Source organism: Medicago truncatula, chromosome 8 (assembly GCF_003473485.1).
Source record: "Medicago truncatula cultivar Jemalong A17 chromosome 8, MtrunA17r5.0-ANR, whole genome shotgun sequence".
Classification (NCBI taxonomy): Eukaryota; Viridiplantae; Streptophyta; class Magnoliopsida; order Fabales; family Fabaceae; genus Medicago; species Medicago truncatula.
In genome coordinates, this window is record NC_053049.1 from 38,185,956 (window position 1) to 38,201,058 (window position 15,103).

The window sequence follows — 15,103 nt, forward strand, 5'->3', positions numbered from 1 at the left end:
CTTTTATACACATAACCAATTGTTATTTATAAAAGACTGGTCTTTGCTAAAACGTTCATGCTATTTATAATATCACCTCACTTTAAATCTATAATGATATTGAACCCTCATAAATTAATATGCACGGGATAAATGAACATTGACTAAACTTTCAGAAAATAAAATAAAATACACGGGATAAATTATCATTGACTAAACTAACCTTGATTTACACAATAAGTTGTCCTTTATAAAAACTGTTCATGCTAAAACCTTTAAATTATTTATAACATCATCACCTCAATTCAATTCTACAACGATATTGAACACTTATCAACTAAAATGCACAGGATAAACAGAGATTGAATAAAATTTCGTAGAAAACTGAAATGCATCGGATAAGTGGTCATTGACTAAAATTTCAAAAGTAACATAAATGCACGAGAGAAGTTGTCGCTAACTAAACTAACTTTGATAAACAATATTTAGAAAAAATTGGTTTTGCTCAAATGTTCCTGTTGTTTATGATGCCACCTCACTTCAATTCTATAATGATATTGAACCCTCATAAACTAAAATGCACGGGAGAAACGAACATTGACTAAACTTTTAGTAAAAATAAAATATACGGGATAAATTATCATTGACTAAGCTAACCTTTATTTACACGACAAGTTGTCCTGTATAAAAGTTGTTCCTGTTAAAACGTTTAAACTATTTATAACATCATCACCTCAATTCAATTCTACAATGATATTGCACACTTATCAACTTAAATGCACAGGATAAACAGAGATTGGATAAAATTTCGTAGATAACTGAAATGCATCGGATAAGTGGTCATTGAGTAAAATTTCAAAAGTAACATAAATGGACGAGATAAGCTGTCACTAACTAAACAAACTATGATAACCAATATTTATAAAAAATTGGTCTTGCTAAAATGTTCCTGTTGTTTATAATGTCACCTCACTTAGATTCTATAATGATATTGACCCCTCATAAACTAAAATGCACGGGATAAATGAACATTGACTAAACTTTGAGAAAAATAAAATAAAATACACGGGATAAATTATCAATGACTAGACTAACCTTGATTTACACAATAAGTTGTCCTTTATAAAAACTGTTCCTGCTAAAATATTTAAACTATTTATAACATCATCACCTCAATTCAATTCTACAACGATATTGAACACTTATCAACTAAAATGCTCAAGATAAACAGAGATTGAATAAAATTTCGTAGATAGCTGAAATGCATCGGATAAGTGGTCATGGACTAAAATTTTAAAAGTAACATAAATGCACGAGACAAACTAAACTAACTTTGATAAACGATATTTATAAAAAATTGATTTTGCTAAAATGTTTCATGTCACCTCACTTCAATTCTATAATGATATTGAACCCTCATAAACTAAAATCCACGAGATAAATGAACATTGACTAATCTTTCAGAAAAAATAAAATACACAAGATATATTATCATTGACTAAATTAACTTTGATTTACACAACAAGTTGTCCTTTATAAAAATTGTTCATGCTAAAACATTTAAACTATTTATAATATCATCACCTCAATTCAATTATAAAATGATGTTAAACTATTTATAATATTACATGACAAGTTGTAATTTTTTTTTTTGAGCAAAAGTTGTAATATTATAATAAATTGTTGGATATTATTTTTAATATCTATAAAGACTTAAAATATACACACAATATCTCATTTTCCATTATATTCAAATATTATAACACTGTTTACGTTTCAAGTTTAACAAATTTAAATAAACTTATGTTATGTAAAAATTGTATTATATTTTAATGTGCATTATCATATTCTGGAAAATGTAACAATCATTATAGAGAAATAACTGCCCATCACATGTAAAGAAGTTATATTAACATTTTCAAAACCTAAAAAAAAATATTACATCAAATTTTTAAATAACAATATATAACAACCATTAAAAAGAAAATCAGACTGCTTTAAACAACAAACGGTTACTGTACCCGTGCGTCAGCACGGGTATGTTACTAGTTTAACGAAAAGTTAATGAAAAGTTAACCCAATTTGATCCTTCAGAATTTTCTCGGGCACGTCCCTGACAAAAATAAAACTCAAATTGATGTGAGATTTTCATACAGAGATAAATTAGTTCGTCATTCATTGTAACAGAAAGATAAATGTTATTTGCATAAAATAGTTAGGAAACATTGATTGAAATATGTAAAAGTAAGTAAATAACATGTATTGAGGATTGATTCATATTTATTAGTAACACAATTAGACCATTGATTCGCGCGCTACAGAAGAAAATGTGAAGGAATTCTTACAGTTTCTGGAGGCTGATGACCGACTCCGGCGAGATTTCCGGCGGTTAGTTGAGGTCAGACTGTGTCTCCGATCCAACTTTCCTATAGGAAAGGGCTGGCCATTAAACCCCAATTTAAACCCTGATTTAGAAGAGTCTCTGGCGACGGCGACGGCGAGGGAGGGCGATGGATGGCGACGGAAAGTTCTTTGAGGAGGAGAGAGAGGGAAGTGTATGAAAACTGAAAAATGATTCTTAGTTGAAAAATTTAATATTGGCGTAAAATTAAAAAATTTCAAGAAGGAAGGAAATTTCTATCTAGAAACTGAATTTTGAGTTTGTTTTTTCCATTCACCTCTATAAAAATATATAGAGGTTCTAAAAAGTTTTGGAGTATTCTTGTTGACACATTGCCATTAGCCTGAAAAACACTGGTAATTTATCCAAATGCTACTCGGTAGTTAACTGCCGAATTATGAAACCGGATGCAGTTAACTACGGAGGAAAACTTTGACAGTAAACTAGCGAGAAAAACTGAAAACTTCAGCAGTTAACTGCCGAGTAAACCTCAAACCTGTTTTTTTTTTTTTTTAACAAAAACCATAAATTGTCACTAATAATATTTATTGATTTTGAATGTTTCAATCATTATTTTGGTACGTTTCAAACAATTGCAGTATTATACTTATACGTATATATCTTAATAAGAATAACATTTATATCAATGTAAAAATTAAGCATTTGAAAATGGTTTTGCACATTACTTATATAAAATAATAATAAAAAATCGTTAAAATAATTGTGCACAACGATTTTTTTTAAGGTATAATATGTTGTTATATTTTCTACATTAAAATAATTGTGCACAAATATTTTTTTTTATTTAAGTAATTTTCAAAACAATATTCAAATGCTTAATTTTCAAAACAATAATTTTTACACTTATTGAAATTAATTACTAATAATTACAAATATAATTATTCTATCATTTGAAACGTTTTTGTTGCATTTTTTTTATTGAATCATCATTTTAGGTCCATTAACTACCGATTACAGATATTATTTGTAACACCCCGTTTTCCCAACGTGAAAATTTCATTTATTTAATCGGAGTAATTCACAAAAACGGAATGTCACACTTCTTTCCTTAAAAACATAAACCGAATAAATAACTATTTATCCTTTAAAATTCAATAACAAAATCTATAATACTTCGCAGCGGAATTTCTTCAATAACTAAAAACAGTCTTTGGCATTAAGGCCTCTTTATAATTATCTCATAAAAATCCATTCTAAAAACATAGTTATAAATCTTCAAAACAATACGTAAGGAATAGAAAGCAATAACAAAGTTCCCATCCCGTTACGTATCAGAGCACCTAAAGACACACATGAGAGCTAATCCACTCACAACAGCAACTTAAACTCGATCACCTGCAAGTTACTCATACGAAGAGCAACATTTTCAAGCAGAAGGGGTGAGATTTCACAAAACAATAATATCAAGCATATAATTCAATAATTATATTTAACAACACAATAACTTCATCTATTAGTAATAATAATTCTTCATGTATAATCCTTAATAGTCCAACCAACTTCTAATTATCATTTACTTCATATTCGCAACATTATAACATAATCATATAACACGTATTAACCAAATCATAACAACATAGATCATCCCATCATACTCATTCAACATAACATCTTAATCATAATTCATATACAACATAACAACATCTTAATCATAATTCATATACAACATAACAACATCATTAATTCGTAATAATACTTATTCATCAAACATCTCATTATCAATTCATGAATAAAAGACAACTTATTAATTTATCATAAACATCATAAAGTACACTTAACAACTCATAGATATCATCATGTAATCATCATCACTAATAACTTTAAAACAACACAATGTAATCAACATCTTACTATAATAATAATCATATATAACACAGCATAATCATCGCTTAATAATAATAATCATATACAATACAACATAAATCATCATCTTATAATGATATGAACAACACATATTAATCATCTTAATTATATAATAACAACATATACATCATCTCGTCATAATATAATAATATAACAACAACATATTCATCTTCATATAATAATATAACAACAACAACATATTCATCATCTTATAAAAATATAATCAACACATACTAACACCATAATCAACATCATAAATCTTCAACATAAACATCTTAAACATAATCATCTTAAACATCATAGCATCTTTGATAAACAATTACCAAGTAATCACAACATTCGATCATCATCAATAACATAACATAATATTCACTTAATAATAATTAATCATATATAGATCAACATATTCATCACTTAATAGTAACAATTATATACAACATCATAACAACTTAACAATATCATAATCAATATCTTGCACAACATAGCAACATAACAATATCATAACCAACATCTTAAACAACATAGCAACATAACAATATCATAATCAATATGTTAAACAACATAGCAACATAACAATATCATAATCAACATAGCAACATAACAATATCATAATCAATATGTTAAACAACATAGCAACATAATAATATCATAATCAATATGTTAAATAACATATAAGTAGAAGACAACTCGACAACTCATAGATGATAATTCATCGACGACTTAACAACTCATGGATGATAATTCATCAACAACGACCTTGACTCGACAAACGTGACAATGCAACTTAGACACTTATATGCATGTGGTACCAATCGTCATCATAAGTATTAATATACTTTCATCGTGCGGAGGACAAAGCTCCTAAACGTGGTGAGGACAAAGCTCAATGAAATGCTATGCATGGACTCTTAACAACAAAACACCGTAATCAACATATCATCATGCATCCAATAATTTGGAGTTAAACGTCATCATTTCATCATATATATATAGACATCATGCACTTAGTTAAATAACAGCAGTAGCACAGTCAAGTCACACAACAACAGAGAGATATCAATATATCAATTGCAATTCAATAACATCATAACATTTCATCATATCTTACATAATGTGTAATACATTAACTCATGCTCAATTAATATCAACATATCTTAAACAGCTTTACAGACTGCATTAAACGTCATCATTGGTCTCAATTACCATAAGGGGGTTCATAACAGCAACAGAAACAACACAAGCAATTCACAACATAACAATATTAATGCGAAGCATCAACAACTTAAACATCAAACATCTTCCACATAAGGCATATAAATATTTCACATAACCAACAACAGCAACATAGGCGACACATAAACATCTCAGGATATAACAATATCAAATGATAATCAACAACAACTCATGCAACTTAGTTAAATAACAATAGCAGCATAATCAGATCATATCAACAGCTTAATATCAATTCATTTTTCAATAACTTCCTGATCATTCAATAATAATTCAAGTAATGCAATCAATCAATAAATCACATTATAAACACTTAGCATTTCAATATAGCTTCACAATTCACAATCATTATCTTTAATAGGTCACACTATGTACCTAAAGTTCATTTCTAACCAATCCAAGCAACTCAAGTCTCACAATGCACTAAAACACTCAATTCTGGAAGTGCCCGCGAGGCGAGAGCATCTGCTCGCCATGGCGAGTATAAGCCAGATTCCCAACTAAGGTTGTTCCGGGTTCAATCTCATTCTAAATCATTCTCTAATCAATAGTAGGCACCTAAAGGTACTCAAAGGCATCTAAGGTTCAACTCAAAAGTCAAAAACTCATAATTCGACATGCTCTCTGGTCAAGCTCGCGAGGCGAGGGATACTACTCGCTATGGCGAGCTGCAACATGCAACTCGCGAGGTGTAACGCCCTAGTTATTTATTTAATTAATTTTAAACTATGTGGAGTATATATATATTTATATATGATGGTTTGGTGATTTATGTGGAGTATATGCATATGCTTATATTTATATGTGTGATTTTGGGTGATTTATATGGTATATTATTTTATTATATGGTTTATTTAATAATAATTAAAATAAGAATGAAATGGTAATTATTTTGGTGTTTGGGGAAATAATAGGAGTTATTAGAAGTTATGGGGAGTTAAGTATAATTAAAGGGAGTTACATTTTGGTGGGAGGTTAATACAGAGAAGTTGGAATTAGTTTTTACGTAGAAGCAGTTTTGGGAGAAAACAAGAGAAAACCAGGAGCAAGAGAGAAGAACCAGAGGAACCCTTTTTGCTGCACATTTCTTCTGCAAATTTAAGGTAAGGGTGGGGTTTACTTCAATGGTGTAGAATTTAAAGTCTGATTTTGAGTTTAACAGGTTTTGGTAAAAATTGGGGATTTTGGGTTTTATGATGAAATGGTAGTTTTGATGTTGTAAGCAGGAATTTGATGTTAGAAATAGGTTCTAAGTGCATACAGAAAGTTAATTTGCATCTGTAAACTGATTTGGGGAGTGATTGGAAGAAAAATGGGATTTTTGGGTAAAACCAGTTTTCTGCCCGTACAGAAGTTCATCGCTCGCCTCGCGAGCATCTGTGCTCGCCATGGCGAGTGAGCAACTTCATCGCTCGCCTCGCGAGCAATCCAACTCGCCATGGCGAGTAGCCCAGATTAAAACTTAATTTTTGAAAAGTTGTTATAAGATGTTTTGGGGATGGTTTAAGGTACCTAGATGATTTTAATGATGAATGGTGGAAGTTTTAGGTTAGAAAGATGAATAGGGAACTTAGAATTGGAGTTTGAGTGAGAAAATGTCACTTTTTCCCGAGAGCACCTGTTTTTCACTCGCCTCGAGTTCGCCTTGAACTCGCCATGGCGAGCTAGTGTTTTTGTGTACTCGCCGTGGCGAGCAGATGTGCTCGCGAGGCGAGCTAGTGCAGTTCCAGAGTGTTGTTTTGCTAGCTTGATTAGTAGTGGTTGGTGTTGTTGTATTTGAGTATGGTTGCGTATAATTATACATTATTGTGGTTGATTTGATTGCTGAATTGATGATTACTGATGATGAATGAAATGTATGCAAAGTATTGAATCATACATATTGTTTAAGTGGAGTCACATGGAGTTGCATTGCATGGTCAGTTGTATGTAGATATACACTAGTAGGTCCATTGCATATGCATAAAACAGCGGTGAGGGCTTCGGTCCTGGAGTACTAGTTGCTCAACAGCGGTGAGGGCTTCGGTCCTGATGAATGCTTTAACCATTCAAAAGCGGTGAGGGCCTCGGTCCTGATTGGTACCACATGCATAATGCATCTCATTCAGAAGTCTAAGATGGTGTCTTAGCAGTGGTCATGTCATTTGCATGAGTCTCGGTTGTTATTTCAGTTATTATCTGGTTGATATTGATGTTGGATATACATTCATATATATATATATATGTATTCATTGTGGTTCTGGTGTATTGTTGATGTTGTTGTGACTTGTGAATAATTATGGATATTTGCAAAATGATATATTTGAAGTTATAGGGTGTTAGATTCAATTGAAGATTTAATATCTATATTGTTGTTGTGAATCTCACCCCTTCTGCTTGAAAACGTTGCCCTTCCTATGGGTAACTTGCAGGTGATCCTGAGTAGTAGGTGGTGGCTCAAGAGTCGTGTCTAGGGCTCTGATACGTGGGATGGGAACTGTTATTTATATTCTTGTTGTTTCTTTTCCATGTATCGAATTTTGAATTTGTGATGAGGAGCCTTTATTGTCTTTTGAATAATGTTGTTGAATTAAGCTAAGGCCTTTAATGCCGTAGGATGTTGTTGGATTGAAAACTATTCCGCTGCTATGTTTTCATATTTTATCAAGTGGTTTGATTAAATAGTTTTATTTTCTATTTAACAATTTTGAAATTGCAATGTAGCATACCCGTTTGGTGAAATACTCTGATGATTATTGTTATTTATTTACTTTTGGGTAACGGGGTGTTACACGAGGCGAGGAAAGGTTGCTCGCGTGGCGAGCGATGAAGTTCATCCCTCGCCGTGGCGAGGATCATAGCTCGGGAGGCGAGCGATGAATGTCGCTACGGGCAGAAGTGCAGTTTTTCACAATTTTCATCAACTAACAAGGTTCTATGCCTAATTTCAATTCCAGAATTCATCATAATCATTATCTAAGGTCTATGGATAGTTTCTACATCTTTTTAACAAGTTTCCACCGTTTAATCATCAATTCTATCAATTTCACCTAATTTCCGATTCCTCTTAAACTCATCCTACATCATGTTAAATGTAACCGTTGATTCACATACTTAATAAAATTGCAAAGTTAGTCTCACCCTTACCTTAAAGTGAAGAAAATCGCAGCCCTCTAGGTCTTCTCCCTCTTCTCTTGGCTTTCTCTCCCTTTTCTCCAAAACTGGTCGTACGTACGTTATGTTTTTCTAAACTAGGTCTCTCCTATTTATATAAATCTTTAACCTACTTATTTTTCTCTTAAATCCAAATATTAATATTCTATTCTAATATATACTACTTATTTTTCTCTTAAATCCAAATATTAATATTCTATTCTAATATATACATATATATATATATATAATATTTCTATAACAATAATAAATAACAAATATATCTCTAAAACATATATATATATATATATATATATATATATATATATATATATATATTTTCATAACAAATGACATATATTTCTACAACAAATCATGTATATTTCTATAACGAATCATATATATTTCTAAACCAAATAACATATATACATTTTTAAATCAAATAACACATATTATATTTCTAAATCAAGTAGCATGTATATATATTTCTAAATCAAATAACATATATATATATATTTCTAAATCAAATACTACATATATTTCTAAATCAAATAACATATATATTATATTAATAAATATATAACATATATCATAACAAAATATCACTCATCAAAATAAATCATATAAATCACACAAATCATATAAGTATATTCTAAACTCATTTAAAATAATCAAATAATTAGAGAGGGCGTTACATTATTCATCACTCATATTTCTTCATTTATGACAACAAAATCATATGAATGAAATCAGAAAAATAATTATGTTTAATTGTTTAAAAGGATTAAAGAATTAAATTTAATTAAGGAAAATTTAGGTGTATTTCCTTATTTAATTTCAGGTTTGAAATTCCTCGGCAGTTAACTGCCGAAGTTTTCCTCGGTAGTTGACTGCAGTCGGTTCTTTAAAATTTTGACAGTTAACTGTCGAGGGGCGTTTGAGTAATTTACTCGTGTTTCTCAGCAAAACCAAATGTGTCAACAACAATACTCAAAGTTTTGTAGCATTCTTACTATTAATATGAGTAAAAATAAGATAGGTCGGACCGGATTTTGTATGCCTATTATCCATCATATACTCATTTTTTAGATTTTGTCTGGCCTTTTTAAAGGTTTGATGAAGCATAAAAGCTTATTTAAAAGTCTGTTTTACACTATAGTCTAACAATGTCTATAAGCATACTACTAAATAGATAAAACTCATGAAGGCCTAAACACACACAAATAGGTCTTCTACTAAATAACAAAATCTTAGAAAACCCTAATCACACTAATAAGTATGCTACTAAATAACCAAATCATATGAAGGCTTAGGTTTGAGAAAAAACTTCAACAATATCAATAATGGAACTATATTATAGATAAAATGCTTAATAAGCCGGCCAAACGGGCTTAATAGACTTTTTTGTAAGCTTTAGCCTCACCTATTTAATTAAATAGACTTCGTAAAAAAGTTTTAGTCTAACCTTTTTATTAAACGAGCTGGGTTGATCTAGGCTTTAAATAGGCTATGTCGTAGGCCCCTATCGTAGGCCTAACTTGTTCCCACCCCTACTCACTATGCCTCGATATATTTTGATTTTCAAACCAAAACATGGAAAATTGAAATTTTATTTTGAGTAAGCATATACTTATGGGTCAAGTTTCATTCCCTAATTTTTTTTTATCATGTTTATAACATCATAAGAACCTACACCGTTAAATTTTAAAGTTTTTAAACGAGAGAAAAATTAATTACGAATTGTTTAATAAATTCATAATTAAATTTTTATGTCGAGATTTTCCACTTTTTTATAGTTTTTTACGCTTTAAAAATTTGTAATTAATTCATCCTTGTCGAATTCTCATTTTATATGGAAAGTCATATTTTAACGTTTTAAACATGCATTTTGTCGAATTCTCATTTTGTAATTAATTCTGCTTAAATCTTATGTTTGATGCACCAAAGGGATATGATAAAATAAACCATTTTCCTATCCTATCTTGACTTTCCTTTGTAATTTCTATCATGAGTATAGGCTGGATTAGAAATTATGATTAGAAGATCATTCCTTATTTATTATCCTGATATTCTGTCATTTTTAAAATATTGTCATTTTTAAAAGAATGATGCTATATGGTACGACCCTATAATTACACGAAAGGTGCACGACAATGTTTTTTTTCCTTAATTTGCTTCCAATTCCATCATAAATGTGCTTTTGCTTTTTATATCTTAAATGAATAAAACAATACTTAGTCCTTAGATAGAGGTAACATGGCTCACCTCTCGGTGAAAAGTGGAATTTTTGGCATTTGAGTCAAAACTAGCACAGAGTTTATATAAACATATATATTATATCATAGGATTGATATGCATGGACTAGCACAACACTTTCACAACTTCACAAGAGATATGTATATGTTGGTACAACACTAGCACAACACTATCATAAAATAAAAGAGAAAAATATGTTGTCGTGCAACATGCACGAAAAATTATGTCGTGCTCTTAATCATTATCCTTTTTAAAATAATGATAGCATGTATTTTCTATTATAATTAATAATATGTCATTTTTATAATATTTAATTAATTATGAGAGCAATTTTTTCATTTAATTATAATGATATCATTTTTGTTATCATGTGCGCATCAAACACATGATAAGATTAATGTTATCATATCTTTATCATATCTCATCTCTATCTAACTTTATATCATATTTTGCCTCTATCATATCCTGACCATCAAACAGATCCTATGTCTGCAAACAAAAAAAAAAGGGTACATATTTTGATTCAAAATTAAAATTAAAATTTGTCTTCTTTCTATAATTGTATTCTTTGTTCTTATTATCATCGTATTATTAGTAACAGAAGGTTCAAACCTTAAAAAGTAGAAACTAACATAACTCAATAAAATTTATGTATATATAAAAAAAAATTGTTTTTGTTTTTTGAGGGGAAGTTGATAATCTTACATATATACAAAGAATTGATCACAAAATAATATGTATATATAGTTGAAATTTTATCAGGAGGATAAATTTGATTTAGATGAAGGAATCATGACACAAAATTAACTTTCAAACAAACTTTTTGAAATTTGATCGAGTGAGACGAATGATTCATTATTCATAGCATTTCAATTTCAATTAAGTATCACCTTATGGATTCTTGTTTGAGGTTTATTTCAAATTAGGAATCATTCCTTGGTTATTACCTAAAAGGTATTATTTTTTTTCTTACTTTCTTTTTCGGAGTTGAATATTGGCATATGATGCCAAAAAAAGAATAAAAAAAAAAAAAAAAAACACAAACAAACTAAATTGTTTCTGTTGATACCAAGAAATTTTTCATTCAATATGAATTAATCTAATTAGTAAGTACACATTTTCTCGGTGTGCAAAAGCACTAGCATATTCATAATAACATGTCATCAACTTAATTTAATTAAGCCACTAACATATCTGTACAACAAGAAGTATGAGACACAAGAAATGAAAGTGGGAACAAGAAACAACATCCTCTTTGGCATAATTTGGAAGCTCTCAGGTCCTTCTTCAATGATAGGCTCCAACCTTGGAAATTTAGAAGAACATTTTTTAGGGGTTCTGATGAGAGCAGGAGCTACCTCACCACAATTTTGGATACCTCTCATATTCATCTTCACCATCTTCCTTACCATATAATTAATCAATCTTAATCACAAATTGCAATTGACAAAACTAACCCTTGTTCCTTTGCCCTTTTTTTGATCAAAGGAACTCGATAAGCCTTAAAAAAATGTTGATTAAAGTTGTTATTGGGGTTGGCTCAATGCAAAAAGAGAAATGGAACCATATATTTATATATTTTGGGGCAGTGAATATTTTTAGTTGGTGAAGCCATGAGAGTCATTGGTTGAAATTTGTGACAACCCATTAATGTTTATTTTTTTACCTAACTTAGTGTTTGAAAATACCTTTGTTTGGACTGAAATAGATTTCACAGCAAAGCATTTTATGACCAATCTAGAAGCAGCATAAAAATAGCAAAATGACTTTAGGAAACATTCTTTTTTGTTTTTGTTTTGGTAGAAAGACTTAAGGAAACATTATATTATAAATATGGTGTGTACAACTCATTTTTCAGTTTGTCGTAAATATGCCAATCTATCGTTGTATATTTTCTCTGTCTCTATATCTAAACACCCTTTTATTAGAGACAAAGGGGATTTACATACAAGGACGGAGGGAATATTTAATTGGATTTATTTTACACGTCAACTTTACATGTGGAGTTTTATTTAATTTTTCCCACTGTTTTTTCTTTTTTGGCAGAAATATTCTGAATTTTCTTAATTATTACTATATCAAAGTAGTGTCGAAACGGTCACAGTAATATTTGTCTTCGCTTTTTTGTTGTGTTTAATCGCACATTTATTTTATCAAATCTACTCTTTATTTTTATTTTTATTTTGAAATGTATCACATTTAAATAAAAGTTTAACTCCGCCCAAAAAAAATTAACTAATATTTCACAACTTAAAATTATATCCTTTTGTTGCAGCCAATTTGGTTGCTTAATGAAATCTTGTTTACGTCAAAACAAAAACAAAAAACAAAAAAAACAAAAAAAAAAACTTAAAATTTGCTCAACATAGAATTCGATGAAAAATTACTCAACTCAAAATTTGACTCAAACCAAAAATATAAACGCAAATGTAGATATTCATGACACGAAAATTAAAACAATAGAAAGAGAGTAAGAACACAATAAAAGTTTGTCCATTGAACATAGCTCAGTTGTTAGGACAATGCATTATTATATGCAGGGGTCAGGATTCGAACTCCGGACACCCCTCTTGTTCAGCTTATAAGGTGAATTCTAGCCACTAGGCTACCCAACAAAAAAAAAAATTAAGAAAAAGATTTGTTTCAAAAGTTGTCGCAAAATAACCGTACAAATATCATCTATCATAAAGAAACATTGTTCATGTTATAGGAGAACACTCATCTGTCTAATTTAACTAACTATTACATTACATCTAATACGGGCAACAAAGTATATTACATTATCAAGTATATATGGTACTTGAATCGCATCGAGTAGTTTCACACTGTTCATGTTATAGACTATCTCGGTCGTTGATTTAAAATAATCAAACGGTTCATATTAGCCCGTCAATCATTTTAAATTATTTCAATCAAAGGACCTAGATTTGTAACAACACAGAAAATTCAAATCGCTATATACGTGCAAAGCTTTTTTGGATAACATCGAAATTAATTCAGATCGAGAATTAGAAAAAGCAAATTGAGTGAACATATCTAAGAACATTGAAAAATAACAATGCAGTATGAGTGTGTGTGTGTGTTTTTTTTTTGTTATTTTGGGAGTTATGCATCTTAATCCAAAATGACCATTGAAAACTTATGTTCAAAATCTTTATATAAAATTGAAAACTTATATTACACACAAATTATGTTCTCAATCACAATGCCATAATGGAAATTTTCAAGAAAGTATGTAAATTATTCCCTCCAAAATAATTTAAAGTGCTTTAAATTAATACGAATATAAATAATAATTATTTTTTGAAGTGTAATCATTTATATATTATTAGCTCAAAAAGTTTTGAAAGCTGTGTGCCTATGTATCCACCACCACAATGAATGTTGTGGCCAACTTCTACAAATGCCCTGAATGACACGCTATTTTTGGATAAAAATGAAGGAAGCTTTGGACTTTAGTTATGATAGCATTTTCTTTTCAATGGTTTTTGTCACTTCTACCGACACTAACAAGATAAATTGAACAGTTTTACATAAACATTTAATAAAAAGTCACTATATTGTTGTTTTGCTTTATGTCATCCCCAAGATATAATCTCATCATGTTTGAAATGAGGAGAGATTTCATGCATTGTGAGGATGAAATAAACACAAGTGGAAGAGTATTAAATGGCTACTACACTAAAATTTATCAATGAAAAGTATAAATTTGGAACTCAACGTACCAAACAAAAACCATATCCAAAAGGATATTATAATTTCCATCCAGGTTTTGACACATACCAAACACTGTCCCACATTAGAAACAAAGTCTTGTAAGTTAGTATGTCATCCCATTTAATAGCAAAAGCTGGAGGCGGCACTAAAAAATAAAAATTGATTTAATCCTCAAAGATTAAGACCCTTGACTCAATTTAAGCCTAGTTAATTACTTCTAGCCATCCTTTATAAATAGAACCATGTTCTTATGCTTCAAACACATCCTCAATACAAAACATTTTCATTCCTATCTATCTCTTAGCAATTACACCTTTTGTCCAATTCAACACTTGAAGTTAATTCACATTAAGAATGGCAAGTTCTCGCATTGCAAGGTTTTTCATGGAGGTGGCACCACCACAATATGTTTCTGTTATGAGGCATAGAGCATCAAATATGATGGAAACAATTACCGAAGAGGATAGGGAAATTAGCTCACATGATAGTCTAATCTCACTACCT